Source organism: Choloepus didactylus, chromosome 19 (genome assembly GCF_015220235.1).
Source record: "Choloepus didactylus isolate mChoDid1 chromosome 19, mChoDid1.pri, whole genome shotgun sequence".
NCBI classification, from domain to species: Eukaryota; Metazoa; Chordata; class Mammalia; order Pilosa; family Megalonychidae; genus Choloepus; species Choloepus didactylus.
This window is the reverse complement of record NC_051325.1, coordinates 26,046,822-26,060,365: the sequence shown is the minus strand read 5'-3', so window position 1 is coordinate 26,060,365 and position 13,544 is coordinate 26,046,822. Positions and strand designations below refer to the sequence as shown.

Here is a 13,544-nt window from a genome sequence, read left to right as displayed (position 1 = left end):
AAAACAAAATGGATAGATAAATGACATTCCATTTCACCTAAATATCTTATCCCAAATCATTCTCTCTTTTTTTATATTCATTTTATTGAAATATATTCACATACCACGCAGTCATACAAAACAAATTGCACATTCGATTGTTCACAGTACCATTACATAGTTGTACATTCATCACCAAAATCAATCCCCGACACCTTCATTACCACATACACACAAATAACAAGAATAATAATTAAAGTGAAAAAGAACAATTAAAGTAAAAAAGAACACTGGGTGCCTTTGTCTGTTTGTTTGTTTTCTTCCCCCATTTTTCTACTCATCCATCCATGAACTAGACAAAGGGGAGTGTGGTCCTTATGGCTTTCCCACATTGTCATCCCTCATAAGCTTCAATTTTATACAGTCGTCTTCAAGATTCATGGGTTCTGCTTTGTAGTTTGATAGTTTCAAGTATCTACCACCAGCCAAATCATTCTCTCTTAACCTCATCCTTAACCCCCTCCCAACACTTTCTTTCCAGCCCTCTCTTTGAGGGCAGACATCTTTGGCACCTTTTGAACTCCTTTTCCCCCCAACATGGCATGTGGTTCACAGCCATGCACATAGAAGCTGTTCAACTAATATGTGAAAGAATGAAAAAATAAATTTAAACTAATGTTTATCCAACTATGGACTAGAAAGATAAGTTAGACATGTCCCCTCCATCAAGAAATTGCAAATATATATGGGTGGCCTTTCAGATGCATACAAAAATAACTAAAATACAGGGTACCATGTTATCAAACAAGAAATTGTGATCATCTAGGAACCCAGGAATCAAGTGTTGTCCTTTCTCTAGAAATATTCATTCGCCATTTTAAGAGCACTGAAATGTACATAGTTAAAGAATTATCTTTTTCCATGTTTATACTTTAAAGAATACTACTGCTGATTCTTGCCCTTCAAGTAATTTATGTCAGGGGGAAAGAATGTGAATCTAAGAATACTTTGAAGCCCACGTATTAAATATGCTCCCTTAACTTCAGAGCATGTATTGTAGGTATGTGATCTAGTAATCTTTTAAGCCTCAGTGCTCTGACAATTTTCTGAAGTACATTGGATGTACTAGCCTGATCTCTAATTCATTAGTGATTATGGCAGGGGTTTATATCTAATGTTTACATATCATTGACTTCAGTTCTTATAATGGGATGAATAAAATGCCAACCACTTGTAACAGACTGAGGTCTTTAGAAATTACCCTCCAAGAGTGTGTTACAAACTTAATCTCTTTTCAGTCTTAAGAACCAAGTTACCCACTTGCTTTTACAGTATAATTTATACTTGAATAGATTTCAGTTCAATGAAATATTGTGTGATAGCACTGTATTTGCCTTTCAATAGTTTTTATTCTGGTATCCTGTTGTACCCTTTTGAGTGGTATATATTTAATCTCTCACCATATGGATGGATGGTTGGATGGGATGATGAATATAGAGTACAAGTATTTGCAAGATATTTACAAAATCTTTTTCCCCAAATGCAACCATATTTCCTTTCAAACTGAAAAATTCATGAGTTTCACCAAATCTCAATAAAATGTTTTCAGTAAGTGATAGTGACTTCCAGGAGGCTTTTACCAAGAATAAATACAGATTTTATATTATAAGCCAATATGCATATCTTCCATTACATTAAACCTCTGTGTGGTTATGTTTAAAACATTTTATTTCCTTCTTTCTGTGATTTTTTCTTAGAGATTTTGGTTTCTGAGACCTGTAATATACCCCATCAGGATTGTACTTACAGTTTTTTCCTGCAGCTACTTGATATTCTTGGTATAATTAATAAAGCTACAGAAAGATGTTCTGCTTTCTTGGTCAGTGATAAGCTCTAGGGTTTTGATCCCCGCCCCCACCCCTGCTGAAATTACTCAGCCAGAAGATAAAGATTTGCAAGCATCATTTTACTCCAAAAACTTACTTTCTCTACTTCAGAAAACATTACACCTTCTATTTAATCCCTGAGGCCAATGTACCTTTCCCTGGGGTTATGCCAGCACCAAAGGAGACAGCTTCTTCCACTGTGTGGCAGACCTGACATAAACTTCAGCTTCTTTGAAAGTTGAATTCACTGTCACGTGGAATCCAGCTCATTTATTCACTTAACATACATTTATTGGGTGACACATTTGCTGGGTGTTAGGGTTAGGCTCCCTTTGAAAGCCAGCATTCTAATGGAAAGAAAGAGAGAAATCACAATTCAGTAGTAAAGGTGTTATATGTCAAATGGAGACCCATGTGGAGGAATAAAAATAGGAAGACAGGGAGGGTGAGGTTTTGGAGAATGGGTGACCAGAGAAAGCAAGGATCTAAAAGAAGTTGCTCGTTTACAATATAGTGGATAGCTGCATGCTTTGTTTCTTACTTAAATCCCTTGCATTTAAGAGATGGACATGGGGAGAAAATTGTGTCTTTCAATTTCTCTCTCTGTAGTTCTACTAAAAATATGGTATCTCCTGCAATTAAACAATAATCACACTTTGTTAACCAGCATGATTTGCCAACCCTAAAGAGCCTAAGTACCCTAAGGATCAATTTTCCCTTTTCCCTCTAAGGTACTCCCTGCGCCACCCCCGCCCCCAATGTATTTGGGAAATTGGTGGTTTGTTTCACACTGGCCCACCACCTGACTTATGGCAAGGGAAGAGACATCAGCAAAGGAAATTAAAAGAGAGCAAAGGGGAAAATAAAATTGGATGATTATGGCTGGACCCCACAGTCTGCAAAAAAAAAAAGAAAACCTCAACAAGATGTCCCCTCTGGAATAAGCTTCACTTGCCAGCCTGCTTCTCAGTTCTCAATATGGCTTGAATCTTCCTTTGGAATCCCCTAAAATACATTTAGGGGAGTGTAATTCTACCCGCAGTAGATAGTTCATTTTGTATCCAGTTCCTTCTACCCCCTTTCAGACTCTGGAATGGAATGCCCACACAAACACAGCTCTCACATCTCACTGGTTTGGTCTTCAGCTTCTGCTGGGCAGCACACATGGAATCTAACCCTCTGATTTCTCCAGTCTGGAAGATACTTTGGCTGTCCAGGCCTTGGTCCGGTCTCTTCTGAGATCCCCTGCCAAGTGAGGGATGCTGACGTACATCTTCATTCCTTTTGTTCACCCAGTAATTAACTCTTGGAACGGACACATGACACAGGGACAAATACTAATTCTATGAGCAGGATAGGCTAGCTTAAGGGTTACAGATATAAATCTCTACCGGGCTGGGGATGGAGCAGGTAATGTTAATAACGGCATTGCCCCAGGGTAAGGCAGAGGGAGGGTGTATATTGTAGCAATTCAAGGAGCACATATGCTATTCTAACCAGCGCAGCTGCTCTTCAGCTCCTATCAGTTGTTACTGTGGGACAGTGGTTCACAAACTTCAGCCTATGTCAGGATCATCTGGGAGGCTTGTTAAAATACAGATTGCCGGTCTCCACCCTAGAACATTCCTTAGATCTATGATGGAAGCCTGAGCATTCGCATTGCTAACAAGCTCCCAGGTGACACTAATGCTGCTGGCCTAGGGACCACCCTTTGAGAACCTCTCCCTTAGAGAAAGGTGGGCTCAGGGTTGCCAGATCTTTGGGTTTTCTTCCAAGAGAAGCTGGAAAAATGTATGTGAGGTGTTAAATATTGGCCACAGTTCTAAAACTCCACGTGAGCCAAGAAAAGAAAAACACAACTTTGGGCTGAATAAGGCTCAGGGGGCTTCTACTTGGCAAAATTTTGGTCTAGGTTCATATTAAGATGAAAAACATTGTCCTAACTAAAACCTCAGTGCCCACCGCTAAGCATAATGGGGAAAGAACTTAACAGTATTTTGCAAAGCAGAATCAGCAGCCCTCACTACATTTGTTTATTTTCCAACATACAAACCATTTCCAGAGTCCTCTGGTGCCAAAGAAACATAACCTATTGCCATGATATTTTCGAGAGACAGAGAACCATCTTGCCCCTAATGGCTGTTGTGGGGGGAAAATGTTTTGTAATAGCTACTTTTCTGTTCCTAAAATTGGACCAAATCCTAGCTAGAGCATCCCCATAAGGGAAAGGAAGACAGAATAATATCGAAGGCAATCTTTTGGATGCCTTCAGTCTCCATTTTTAAACATTTAACTAGAATATTAAAAAATAAGGGAAATTGTTTCCAAATCACAACTTAAGGAAGCCAAGTTTAAAATTCAAAGAAAGCACAAATACACCATGTTCCATAAGTTCAATGAACATTAAGTAACATTCAACCCGTTACTTAAACAAACAAAAGCCAACTAATTGAGGAATTGCTGTTGAAGGAGACAAATAAGGAATGTTTGATTCCTGCAGAAAACAAGTTTCTGTTGTAAATGAAATATTTCCCCCAACAAGGCCATGGTTTTGGCTTCTTGTGGGAAGGAACTAAGCAAGTCTTCCTAATAATAAAATGAGCCCTGAGACTGAGGCTCCAGGACAGCCAAGAAAAGAAAAACACAAGGAATCTATATATCGAATATCTTCACTGGACTCGCCTGCCAAATTGATTGGCTTTCAAGCCCCTCAACACTTTGGGTAGGTTATTCCTTCCTAAAATTAGAGGCTTGGATTCGTTCACTCATTTATTTATTCAACAGAATTTTATTAAGCCTTTGCAAAGTGCCAAACTCTGTTCTAGATGCTGGGGGTATAGCAGTGAACAAAACAGATAAAGACCCCTGCTCATGTGGAGCGTCCATTTTATTGAGGAGAGAGAGACAATAAATAGAGCAAGTAAGGAGACCATGTGTTGAATTAGAAGAAGATGAGTGGTAGTGAATGAAATAAAAGCAAGGAAGGGGGTAGGGACTGCTGGGGTGGGGAGTGAGTGTTAAATAAGGCAGGCGATCAGTACTCTCTAAGAAAGTGGCACTTGAGCCAAGAGTTGAAGACGGGGGAGCAAGCCACGAGGTTATCCGGAGGGAGAACATTCCATGTAGATGGAACAACAGGTACACATGCCCCAAAGCAGTAGATTTCCTGGTATCCTCTAGGAATGGCAACAGGCAAGAATGGCAAGAACAGAGTGAAAAAATTGAGAGGTAATAGCAGAGAGGACTGGGGAGTTAGCAGAAGTTGATTTATTGTAGGGCTGCATAGTCTTGTAGAAGCACTTTGGCTTTTATTCTCAGTGAATGGAGGCCATTGTAGGATTTTGAGCAGAGTCGGCATAATCTTACCTAACATTTTAGTCAGTAATGGACTGCTGGGGGCAGGGACAGTAATAGAAGCAGAGAGACCAGTTAGGAAACTACTGAACTATTTTTTAGGTGAGAGTTGCTAATGACTTGGACCAAGATGGTACTGTGGGGGAGGTGAGAAGGGGTCAGAATCTGTGTATATTTTAAAGAAAGACTAACAGCATATGAATTGTATGTTGAATGCGAGAGAAAGAGAGGAATCAAGGATGGCAGTAGAGTTTGGGACCAAGAGCCAAGAATAATAGAATTAGCACCTACTGGCCTTAGGGAACATTTACGAAAAAGCACATTTGGTGGTGTATAGCAGGGGTTCAGTTTTGTTCATGGTGACTTTGAGATTAGTATTAGATGCCCATGTGGTGATGTTGAGTAGGCAGTTGGATATACGAACATGGAGTTGAGTGCCAATATAGTATATCAATTTGGGTGTCATCAGATTGTAGGTCGCATTCAGTGAGATTGGATCAGATCAGCCAGACAGTGATTACAGGTAGAGAAGAGGTCCAAGGACTGAGTCCTTTATACTCCATCCTTAAGAGATTGAGGAGATAAGAAAGAAACAGGAAAGAGAGGCTGAGAAGGAACAGACATTGAAGTAGCAGAGCAACCACACAAGTGTGTCATTTGTTCGCATATTGTCTACGGCTGCTTTTGCAGAGTTGAGTAGTTGCGACATAAGTTGTATGGCCCACACAGCCTAAAATGTTTGCTATCTAGCCTTGAGAGTTTGCCAGCACCTGTTCTAGTGCTCAAGTAAAGGGGCTAGGCAAGGAGGAGGGAGTTGTAGGAGTTCTTTTCTGATTGCTACTGCTTCCTCATTGACAAAGAAGACAGAAGCCATTAGACTTTGATTTCTCAAGTCCTTTTCAGCACTGGTTGATAAATTTCTTTAAAGATCTGGCTGGAAAGTTTAACGTGGACTGCAAAAGACAAATCATTTACATATGCATGCAAAAAAACAATAATGCTGATTTGAGCAAGTTGACTGATATCAGTGTAAATTTTTCAGTTCATCAAAGAGCCTGAGATAGAATGGTGTTCTTCTGCCCTCCCAGTTCCAACCCACCTCTTCTCCAATATTCAGTTTTTTTTTTCTTTTGGGGGTCTGTGCAGAAACAGACTCTTAGTTGTGTATACTACTCACTGCAGCCGTACAGACTAAACAGCACAGTATGGCTTGCAAGAAGCAGATGACTCTGAGCCAGGGGCAGGGGTTCACAGGTTGCCATATGCTGGCATTTACCTTCAGGTCTTAGGGGTACAGTGTGCAGTTATTGGGAAACCACTCATCATCTGGAGAATCTCAGCAAAGAATAAAAATCTGCCTCATGCATTAACCCAGAGTAATCTCAGTATGTAGAAAGCAAAGGTCCCAACTATGGATTTGGAAAACCAGAATTGTTTCAGCATGTCTTCCCTCTGAGTTCTGGTTCCCCCTCCAATCATGCATGCATGAAAATTGAACAGATGCTTTTTAAAGAGCCTAGGGATAGTGTTCCATGGAGGCTGGAAACAGAGATGCCTGTGGCTGGACCCTTGGAAGCTCATTCCCTCACCCCACACCTGTTCCTTGTTCAATGCAAAAATATTAGTGAAACAGGCTATCCCCCCAAAAGGCATGATTTGAGTTGTGGGCTCTGATATTAAGTGCTAAATATCTCAACACTCCGATAGGCTGCCTGGGTAGGCACATTGTTGAACCATCTCCCAGTTTGACATCTCCCAGTTTGAGCCTAGATATTGCTCCAGGGTTGAGAAGGAGTGGATTGAACCAGCAAGGAACCAGTGGGTTGAGATTGAGATGTCTAATGGCAGAGTCATGCAGGGTAAATTTTGTGTTCATTTATCTGTGCAAGATTGGCAGATACCATTTTTTGCAACCCTTACTTCTTGAAACACTAAATTATCTTAACATTTCTGAACAGGAAAAATAAACAAATTTGCTTTTCTTTTTCAGCCATGCTCCTAGCATGTACTCAGTCAGATTTTAAAAATCATTTTTATTGAAATAGAACATACACAGGAAAGTGTATAAATCATAACTGTATACCCTGGTGGATTTTTACAAAAAGAACACAGCATGTACCCCACACCCAAAATCAAGAAACAGAGCATCAAACCAACTAGACCTAACAGGCATACAGTATATAGAATACTTCACCCAGCAAAAGCAGAATACCCATCCTCCAGGATAGGCTAAATGTTAGGGCACAAAACAAGTCTCAAAAAATTAAAAAATACTGCAATCATACAAAGTAAGTTTGGCTTCTCTTCAAATGAAAACGATTAAGAAAAGAGGAAAAGACACCATAAATTGTTTCAGCAATGTATTTTGAGACATGATGAAGAACTGTGCATGACTCCTTGGGAGTAGAATTATAAATGCCAAAAAAGATTGCTGTTTAAAAATGTGAAAATTTAGACCTCTTGGCTGTCATACTTTGCGAGATCTTCATTTACTGTTATTTCTGACCTTCTCACATTAGCAATACATGCCTGTGCCCTCTTAGGATATTCCCCATCCAATCAGAAATAAAGACCAAGTTCTTACTATGGCAGCACATTGCACTATTAGACTTGGAATTTTATAGTTGTGGGATATCTTTTTTCGAAAATGACATTTACCCAACGTTCTGCACTTGTGTTTTGGATGGGTGCTGGGCGGATGAAGGATGTGCATCTTAAACTTTTAAATTGTGAAAATGTCACTGATTTGGAGCAGCCATATAAAATTTTGAAAGGTCAGAAGTCCAAACAGAGACATTCATATTAAAATGGGGGGAAAAAGGGCATTGGACTTAAATACCTTTTTTACACCCAGATAAGAACCATCAATTTCTATTCTGGTGATTGTGGAGGAAAGTGCCTCCTGCCCTCTGCCTCCTGCATGTCTTATCTTTCTGCATTCATTAAATGAGGGCTTCTTTTGAGCCAGGCAGTGTTCAAGGGTGCCATGTGTATGAGTTAATGCCAAACTGAAGGGAAAATCTAAACCCCAAGGTACAGAAAATATTGTGATTTCAGACTGTCTGCTGCTGTTAGTGCAAGCCCACTCCTCCCCACAAGGGAAGACAGACAATTGTTTAAGCAGCACATTTCCCTTTTCTTTCCATCCACCCCGGAGAACAGACAAGCACTTTCCCCTTATTCCTCTGTCTCCTTGTCTTCCAAAGTCTGACAGCTGATTCACCCTGATTGTACTACCTCTGACTTGCCTTGAAGCCGGCTCACAGACACTAAAGAAAAATCGCCATGAATTTGGAAAAGAAGACTCTAAGAAAATCCACCCCTTCCTTGTTTAATTTTATTCCTTCCATGTATAAAATATGGGGGAAAAAATAGCTGACATCCTTTGAAAGTCACAGATTGTTCTGTATCGACTGTTGCCTTGGTATCGGCTGTCATCTTCAGGAGTTGTACCAAATGCCACCAGAGAATAAACTGTTTCTGAGGATAAAAATGTTGGAAAGTACTTCATCAGTAATTTTCCTAATGATTATATAATAATATTCATTGAGTCATTCACTCAACAAATATTTATGAATTGTCTACTGTTTGCCAGCCACTGTTCTGAGTGCTGGAAATATAGAACTAACTAAACACTCCCCTTCCTATAATCATGAAAATAATCTGTAACCAATTACTTACTTCACAAATTAAAAAAACTTTGAGGGTTTGCCTCTTAGGAAATTGAGCAAACCATTTGAAAAGAATTATAATGGCTAGTGTCAGAATGAGGGATCCAGAGACAACCCCTCATCATTTTAGCATTTAGGGAATCCATAGGGAATCCACAAGCCGGTAAATCCTGCTCTTATTCTCTGACGTCCCAGCCAGCCCTTCTATTGCCCCTAAAATGAGAACTAATAACCAAATATCAACAGCCTTTGAGAAAGACTACAAAATTGAATGATAAAAGAAAAGATGTTGAAGACATAATGCTGAGCAAAATAAGCCAGGCACAAAAAGAGAAATATTATATGCTACCACTAATGTGAACTTTGAAAAATGTAAAACAAATGGTTTATAATGTAAAATGTAGGGGAACTAGCAATAGAGAGCAATTAAGGAAGGGGGAACAATAATCCAAGAAGAACAGATAAGCTATTTAACGTTCTGGGGATGCCCAGGAATGACTATGGTCTGTTAATTTCTGATGGATATAGTAGGAACAAGTTCACAGAAATGTTGCTATATTAGGTAACTTTCTTGGGGTAAAGTAGGAACATGTTGGAAGTTAAGCAGTTATCTTAGGTTAGTTGTCTTTTTCTTACCCCCTTGTTATGGTCTCTTTGAAATGTTCTTTTATTGTATGTTTGTTTTCTTTTTAACTTTTTTTTCATACAGTTGATTTAAAAAAGAAGGGAAAGTTAAAAAAAAAAGAAAAACAAGGAAAAAAAGATGTAGTGCCCCCTTGAGGAGCCTGTGGAGAATGCAGGGGTATTCGCCTACCCCACCTCCGTGGTTGCTAACATGACCACAGACATAGGGGACTGGTGGTTTGATGGGCTGAGCCCTCTACCATAGGTTTTACCCTTGGGAAGACTGTTGCTGCAAAGGAGAGGCTAGGCCTCCCTATGGTTGTGCCTAAGAGCCTCCTCCCGAATGCCTCTTTGTTGCTCAGATGTGGCCCTCTCTCTCTGGCTAAGCCAACTTGAAAGGTGAAATCACTGCCCTCCCCCCTACATGGGATCAGACACCCAGGGGAGTGAATCTCCCTGGCAACGTGGAATATGACTCCCGGGGAGGAATGTAGACCTGGCATCGTGGGACGGAGAACATCTTCTTGACCAAAAGGGGGATGTGAAAGGAAATGAAATAAGCTTCAGTGGCAGAGAGATTCCAAAAGGAGCCTAGAGGTCACTCTGGTGGTCACTCTTACGCACACTTTAGACAACCCTTTTTAGGTTCTAAAGAATTGGGGTAGCTGGTGGTGGATCCCTGAAACTATCAAACTACAACCCAGAACCCATGAATCTCGAAGACAGTTGTATAAAAATGTAGCTTATGAGGGGTGACAATGGGATTGGGAAAGCCATAAGGACCACACTCCACTTTGTCTAGTTTATGGATGGATGAGTAGAAAAATAGGGGAAGGAAACAAACAGACAAAGGTACCCAGTGTTCTTTTTTACTTCAATTGCTCTTTTTCACTCTAATTATTATTCTTGTTACTTTTGTGTGTGTGCTAATGAAGGTGTCAGGGATTGATTTAGGTGATTAATGTACAACTATGTAATGGTACTGTGAACGATCGAAAGTACGATTTGTTTTGTATGACTGCGTGGTATGTGAATATATCTCAATAAAATGAAGATTAAAAAAAAAGAAAGAAAGAAAAGATGATTAAAGAGAAAAGTGATAGTGAAAGCCCAGGGATAATTCAAGAAAGAAAATGATGATTTAAAAAAAAAACAAAAAATATTCCCAGAGCATTTCAGGAATATTTCATCCACCAGACAAGAACAAGATACTGTGACAAAGTGCTAACCAAAAAACAAGAAGTTTTTCGTGGGTATTAAAAATATGATTATGGAATATTGTTGAACACGAGAGTAAGGCATAACCCTGCAGCTGAAAACTGAAACGAATGGAGCTAGTAGGACCTTTTGTTCTCAAATATTGACATGTTATCTGCAGTCACAGATTCAATTTTAGAACCAGGAATAAAGATCCTTGGTATTGTGTGGGAATATATATATATGATTGTGGAATAAAAATTAAAATTCTATGAGCTGTTAGACAAGGAGATAAAAGAAATTTCCCAGAATCTGGAACCAAACAACAACGAAAGCGGCAAACAAACAACATAAAAAGTAAAAGACAAACGGATGGCAATTTGAGAGAAAAAATAAGATAGACACAGTAAGAGAAATTGCACACAGGAGAGTGAAAAAGCCAATGACAAGAAGAAAACAGAGGAGAAGAAATAATGAAAGGCATAACACGAAGAAAAAAAAATCTGGGAACTAAAAAGAAAGGCACTGGTCTGGAAGTTTAAAGAGCAAGAAGAAGAATGCGTAAGTTCAGACAATGGCAGTAGGAAGCTGGAAGATATTAGGTAAATGGTGAAATGGCTTAAGTTTCATCTCCCCAAAAGAAAGTTAAGGTAGAGGGAAGAAACACGTATAAGAAAGGCGTCATCCAAATATAAAGCATGCTATACTGTAAAGGATTTTCAGCAACTGGAAGAACAGCCAAAAAAGATCCTTATTAACTTGGTCTTAAAAATATTCCTTTTAGAAAACCATGGAGTTCATGGTGTTGGAACTGTAGGAATAAGATAATCAGAGTTGAATATGTGGCCCTGCAGAAAGCTGTATTTGCATTTTCATAATCATGTAAATGGTATTTGTTGGATTTCAGTTTTTAGAATCAACTTATATGCAAATGATTGAAGTCTTAATTATGGATATTGGACAAGATAAAAACATTTCAACTTTGAAAATTTACAAAAAAGGTTAGGCTAACAGAAGTTGCCGGGAGGAAGTTTGGTAGGCAAATAATAAGTATTTATTGTGCCTGTCACTGGTCCAAACATTTAACGTGAATTATCTCAATTAATTCTCACATCAGCCCTATGAAGTAGGTCCAGTTATTATTACCTTCATTTTATAAGGTAACTGAATGTTGGCTAGGTTAAAAAAAAAACACTTGTCCAAAATGATTCTATTGGGCGCTGAGAGAGTAACAGAAAACCAAACCAAAGAGTAGCTTAAACAAATGAAGGGCTTTTTGTTTGGTTTTTGGTTTGGTTTTTTGTGTTTTTCCTTATGCAGCAGATAGCCTGGAGATAGGTGGTTTCTGGCATTGATTCGTTGGCTTAAGAATAACATGGTGAGGTCCCTGGGATTCTCATCCTTTCCCTCATAGATTCAAGATGCCTCCTGCAGCTCCAGCCATTCCATTTGTATTTCCAGCCACAAGACGGAAGGAACACCTATATCCCAGAAACCTATCCCAGAATTTCCCAGCAGACTTCTGCTTACATGTCATTGTCCAGAACTATGTCCCATGACCACCTCAACTGCTGGGGAAGTTGGAAATGCAGTTTTTCAGTTGGACGTATTGCTGGCCCAAATAACATTGGGTTTCTGTTAGGAGAGAAGAAGAAAATGGATATTAGATAGCACTGAGCAGTGGGTCCCACAGCTAAAAAGCAGCATGGCAGGTTTCTGAAATCCAGGAAAGTGTATTTTTAAATAAACTAGCAAAAATATCAACAATATGAGACTCCGTTGTAACCATTAAATAAACTAACAGTTTTAATTTTAAATTAGAAGGCAAACACAAATTGTGGTGTTTACCACTCACTCTTGGCTTCCACTTGCAATGGGGAATAACCAAAGGTGAGAAATTAAGATAAAGACAAAAGATTATTTTCATAGTGGAGAGGGATTAGCAGAATAAAGTCACTTACCAAGGACCAAATATCCCCCTTCATTTCAAGGAGAGGAATCTAACTTACAAAAAAGGTCTAAAATAAATACAGAGGTGGGGAGGGAATATAATTAAGGCAATTTAAAACAATTTGATTTCCAAATGAGAAAATTATATTTTAGCAGACTTCTGTATGTTAAGTTGTAAGTTGATGAAGTACCTGTATATCGTTCACTAATCAGTTTTCAAGGAAGGCAGTTTTAATTTTGTCAAGCAGACTTCATTTAACAGATAAGCAGTACCACTTAACTCCCAAGAAATTGTGATTACTCCTCTTTTTCCTCTTGACATACATCTTACTAAAGAAATTGGCTGTTTCTTTTTTTTAAAATATTTTTTCATTTGATTTCCTCAAATGGAATTACTTTTTTAAAAAGTAAACAATGGTATCAATTGTAATTATAGCCCCTGCTTATATATATTTATTATCTATAGTACACAGTATTCATGCAGATATAACAAAAGTAATAATTATCATTGAGATTGCTAGGATTGGAAGACATAATAGCAGGTGTTTTCATAAAAGAGGCATGAGCCTGTTGGAAGAGCCAGTCCAAGAATATGTTGGATTGACATGAAAACCACGGCAACAAAGCTTAGGGGTTTCTACATATGAGCACTTAATTAACATTTTCTCAGTTGTACAAATATGCAGTGACTTAGAAAACTAGATAGAGGTAAAGGAAGAAGTCTCCCCAGCTGATGCTAAAAATGTATCTGAGACTTAAAATGATGTAGGCAAAATCCTCTCATCATGAAAACTTCAACCAAAACCAACATCACTCTGTTTTCTTCCACTTCGTGCCATGGATGTTGCTTTCTTGGGGATTTTATTTTTCCCTTTGAAGAATT

The 13,544-nt window shown here is 38.8% G+C and overlaps 1 protein-coding gene across 6 annotated transcripts in view; it reads left to right on the top strand.

The window, feature by feature from the left end:
• The window catches only part of PLCB1 (phospholipase C beta 1), an 856,401-nt gene that overhangs the window by 479,409 nt on the left and 363,448 nt on the right, over nt 1–13,544 (top strand). The window lies entirely within an intron of this gene.